Here is a 5093-nt window from a genome sequence, read left to right on the forward strand (position 1 = left end):
ACGTGGTACCACTCTGAAACACTTCTGACAATTGTAGATGCTGGCAATTAGTCTTTTCCTTTAAATATAAGGGGTGGCTGGATGTGATGGCCCACGCCTGTAATCCCAGCACTCAGGAGGCTGAGGCAGGAGGATTACTGGGAGTTCGAGGCCAGCCTGGGCTACAAAGTGAGCTCAAGGACAATCTGAACTGCATAGTGAAATCTTGTATAAAAAAAAAAAACAAACACAAAACAAAAATAAAATGAAATAATATAAAATAAAAAATGAAAAGAGAGACTGATAGAGAAGAAGACCATGTAGGAAGGAAGAAGAGAAGACAGGAGAGGGCACTGGGGAGAGTGGATTTGAACACAGTACAATATATGCGTGTACGGGACACCTTAGAGAAGACCATTAATCATAATGATTAACATGAACTAATAATTCAAAAAAATGAAGAAGAGGAAAGAATGTAGGCAGTCTGAGGCTGGAGTTTAGGGTTAGAGTGCATTCTTAGGCCCTGGTTAGGGTTACAGAAGAAAAAAGAAAGGAAAAGAAAAGAGTAAAAGGAAAATAAAAAATAGTTTTGATCTTGCCACTATAGGTATGCCTGCTGGAGGGAGTTTTTCTTAATTCCATTTGGCTGTTTTTATTGTATTGTGGCTACAAACCAGGTTAGCTAACATCATCAGAACTGTACCTTTCTTTCATTTCTTTCTTTCTTTTTTTCTTGGCTTTTTTGAGAAGGTTTTACTATGCACTTCAGGCTGGCCTTGAACTCACACCCAGCCTAGAACTGTACATTTCTTAAAGATACTTTATTCATGTTTATATCTCCAAGTAACAGTATCTCTGACATGATACCTCTACATGTTTATATTAAAGACAACTTTTAAACTTGGGCAGCATATGAGCAAATGAACCCATAAGTTAGAATTCAGATTTAGGACATTTATCAGTTCATAGACTTTGTGTGCATGTGTGTATGTGTGTGTGTGTGTGTGTGTGTCTGAGAAGTGAACCTGGAGCCTTTGAACTGAGCTATTTTGTTTTTTATTTTGAGATAGGGTCTTACTAAGTTGCTAAATTGCCCAAGTTGGGCTGGAATTTTTTTGGTTTTTGTTTACTTTTTTGGTCTTTCTTGAGACAGGATTTCTCTGTACAGTTCAGGCTGGCCTTGAGCTCACTTTGTAGCCCAGGCCGGTCTCAAACATGCAACGATCCTCCTACCTCAGCCTCCTGAGTGCTGGAATTACAGGCGAGTGCCACCACACCCAGGTGGGCTGGAATTTGTCATGCTTCCACTTTCTAGAGTACTGGGATTACAGGTGTGTGCCACTGCACCCCTAGCTTTTTTTTTTTTTTTTCTGGGATGGTGTTTATGGGGATTGAACCCAGGACCTCTTCCATGCTAAGCATATATTCCACCTACTGAGCTACACCATGTTTTCTTGTTTTTGTTTTGCTTTATTTTGTTCTTTCCCTTATTTCTCAATTTTCTGGTATATGTGGAGGTTGAAGTTCCTTGAAGCAGAGTTGCAGGTATGCAAGGTATTACTGTCATGGTAATACGCGCTTGTAAACAGAGAAGAGCTGGCAGTGGTGTGTATCTCTAACTACAAGAAGAAAGTGGAGCCAGAGAGAAACCAACTCTCGTGAGAGGAGACGAGAACAGAGGGTTTGATGCCTCACAGAAAAAGAATTGGATTGTAATTGTCTCGCCATTCACTGCATAGCTCTTTCTCGCGCTTTGGGGTGCTGGAGTCTCCTTTTAGAGGTGATTACTAGGCTTTCTGTCCAGAGCAAAGAATTTAATAAAATAAGCGTGAACGCTGGCAAAGTTGCACATTTATTAAAGGTAGGAATAGACAGCTTCCACAGAGCAAGTTTGGGCCAAGTGAAAGTAAGAAGAAGGGAGGAAAAAAATTATGCACCCTACATCTACTGTGAAGAGATAGCAGGGTGAGCGGTTACTGGCTGCCGTCCCCTTTTTGTATTTCCCACGCTGCCTTCGCGTCCAGGCCATCCTATCAGAAACCTCCATGAGTTCTGAGGAGAGTGTCTCGCTTTGAGGATGGATGTTTCTGCGCATCTGGGATTTTTCACACTTCCTTTGTACATCCTGTCTTCCTTCCTGTGCTGTAACGAGTACCTTTTCTATAAATATGTTAGCTGGTTTTTTTAGACGGGAGATAGTTAACTTTGGATGATACTAGTAGCTTTAAATTGCCTGATGGTGGCATCTAGTTGAATATAGACTGGTTCATGCTGAGCAGTCTTGGACTTCTCCTCCTCCTCCTCCTCCTCCTTCTTCTTCTTCTTCTTCTTTTTTTTTTTTTGTCTTTTTGAGACTGAATCTCACTATGCAGTTCAGGCTGTCCTTGAGTTCACTTTGTAGCCCAGGCGGGTCTGGAACTCACAATGATCCTCCTGCCTCAGCCTCCCAAATGCTGGGATTACAGGTGTGTGCCACCACGCCCGGCTTAGTCTTGGACTTCTAATGTGACTGGAAAAAGAAGTTTTGAAGCAATGTTGTTGCTAACGAATTCCTGGGCTCAGATCAGCCAGTGTAAATAGATTCTTATTTCTCTTATCCCTGTGAGTTGTTTCTCAGCGTGTCTCAACCAGTGGCTAAATCTTTAATCAAGCATATCACAGTCATGGAAAAAATGCTTTGTTACTGTCTTCTTTCTTCTGGAAAAGTTGATGACTCTTATTTTATTTGAAGGATTGAGGATCGAACTCAGGGCTTTTCATAGCTAAGGACATGCTCTATTACTGAGCTATGTCTTTAAAAGGCTGCTTAAGTGAAAAAGGTAGGTGTGGTAGCACACATGTGTAGTCCAGGGAGGTAGGACAGAAGAAATGAAGCTGGGGAGGAAGGGGAAGAGGAAATTGAGATTTTAAAAAATTATACTTTATATTTTTGTTTTGTTTTGTTTTGTTTTGTTTCCTGTACTGGGAACCGAACTCACAACCTTGCACTTGCCAGGCTGGCGCTGTGCCGCTGAGCTAAATCCCCAGCCCCTAAAAAATTATACTTTAAAGAAACACCACAGCTTCAGAACACAACCCCTTCTTTCATTTGTTTGTTTGTTTTTGTTGTTGTTTTGAGACAGGGTCTTATTGCATAGTTCAAGCTGGCCTCCAATTTATGATGATCCTTCTGCCTCAGCCTCCTAAGTGCTGGGATTATAGATGTGTACCACTAAGCCCACCAACTTGGTTTATTTACTTGTTTTTCCTTCTCCCAAAACAGTAAACCTGGGCAACTCCCTTTTATCTGCAGGTCAGTCTGCCTCTTGCCTTTTACTTGCAAATCATCCCCTTCCACCCACCGTCTCAGCCTTTCCTCCGAGGAATAGATCTTTATCTCACTAGAGGTGGGCTATCCTCTCCTACCCGCTAAGACTAAGACTAAGGCTGAGACTATATTTTATCAAATTCCACAGATTTCCACTCCCAAAAGAAATAAAAAATCCCCAACTCCCAGCTGTATTGTGCCTTATTTCTTTGAGCATGCCCACTCTGGTCTTCAGTGCATCCTATATCTACCTCTAACAAAGCCTCCTCATGCCTCTTTCACCAGCATTCTGGAAATTCTTTTTCTCTAATGGGAGACAGCAAACCGGCACACATTTTAAAGGGGTGAGTAGGGGCCCGGGGATATAGCCCAGCAGCACAAGCGTCTGCCTGGCAAACGCAAGGCCCTGAGTTCGATTCCCGGTACCGAAAAATAAATAAATAAAAAGTTCCTTATTTCAGCTTCGGGGACCTTCTGTGACACTAACGTTCTGCCAGCCTGCAGCATGTTCCACCCAGCTTGAGCAATTCAGTGACTTTCTGAGACTCTGTCTCAAAATAAGAAGGAAAATAGAACTGGAAATGTAGTTCACCGTGAGGCTCGGGGTACCTCAAAAAAACTCACCTTGTGTTAACCTTGATTTGGTCAGGGTTTTGTCCCTATCCCCAGAGAAGAAAATACTCATACATCTCTTGGAATTCATGTTTTTTGCTTGAAATTGAACTTCCGGTAGGTCATCTCCAGCAGAGGCAATCATGGGGAAGCAGAGCTTTCCAAAGGCTGTGCACAAGGTGTTCTGGCTGGAAGCTGGCCACAGCTTCTGGGCACGCGGCCAAGGGCTCCGCTTTCTCTCTGAGCATTACAAAGGTCTTCGTTGTGTGGCAACCTCTCACGCCATGTACATTCACATTCCTGAAGCCATGATCCAAACAGCATGAAGAAATTGCTCCCTGGAAGTACACACCCCTTACTTTTCCCCAGCCTTATCTGTCTTACTATCGAACTCCCATCATACTGAGTATTCCTGTTTTGCTTTTGCCATTTTATCAGATGAAATGTATTTTTCTCTAAATGTGCATAATTATTTGTAAAGACACACACCTTTGCATTATACACTTTCATATTTGTTTTTATTGTTTTTATTTTTGATCTATTTTTTGGTCTTTTTGAGACAGGGTCTCGCTATGTACTTTGGGCTGGCTTTTAGCTCACTTTGTGGCCCAGGCTAGTCTTGAACTTGTAACCATCCTCCTGCCTCAGCCTCTCGAGTGCTGGGATTATAGGTGTGCGCCACCACACCCGGCTGCTTTTATTATTTTTAATTCTATTATTATTATCTGCTTACCTCTTACGGTGGTCCTTCACCTTGTTTTGTTTTCTCTTGCCTTGAAGCAGTTGTTTCCCTTATCTCTGAAAATTGCCACAGGGCTCTTCTGTCCGTCCTTTCCTCCCTGTAAACACACTGGAATTTCTTTTTTTTTTCCACTGGAAGTTCTTGACAAAAACATCTGTCTGAAGCTGGAGGGAAAGAAGGGGAAAAGAGAGCTGGCAACACAGAAAGTGGGTGATGGCATCTGAGCCTGGCACCGGCACTCACCGGGGACAACCCCATCACTGGGCCTTTTCAGGTAAGCAACCCACTGGCCGTGAAAAGATCCTCACTGGTATATTCTTTGATCCATTTTAAATCAGTGTCCTTTCTTTCTTTTTCTTTCTTTATTCCTTCCTTCCTTTTTCTCTCTCTCTCCCTCCCACCCTCCCTCTTTCCTTCTCTTTCTTTTCTTTCTTTCTTTCTTTCTTTCTTTCT

Source organism: Chinchilla lanigera, unplaced genomic scaffold (genome assembly GCF_000276665.1).
Source record: "Chinchilla lanigera isolate Chin_1 unplaced genomic scaffold, ChiLan1.0 scaffold00012, whole genome shotgun sequence".
NCBI lineage: Eukaryota > Metazoa > Chordata > Mammalia > Rodentia > Chinchillidae > Chinchilla > Chinchilla lanigera.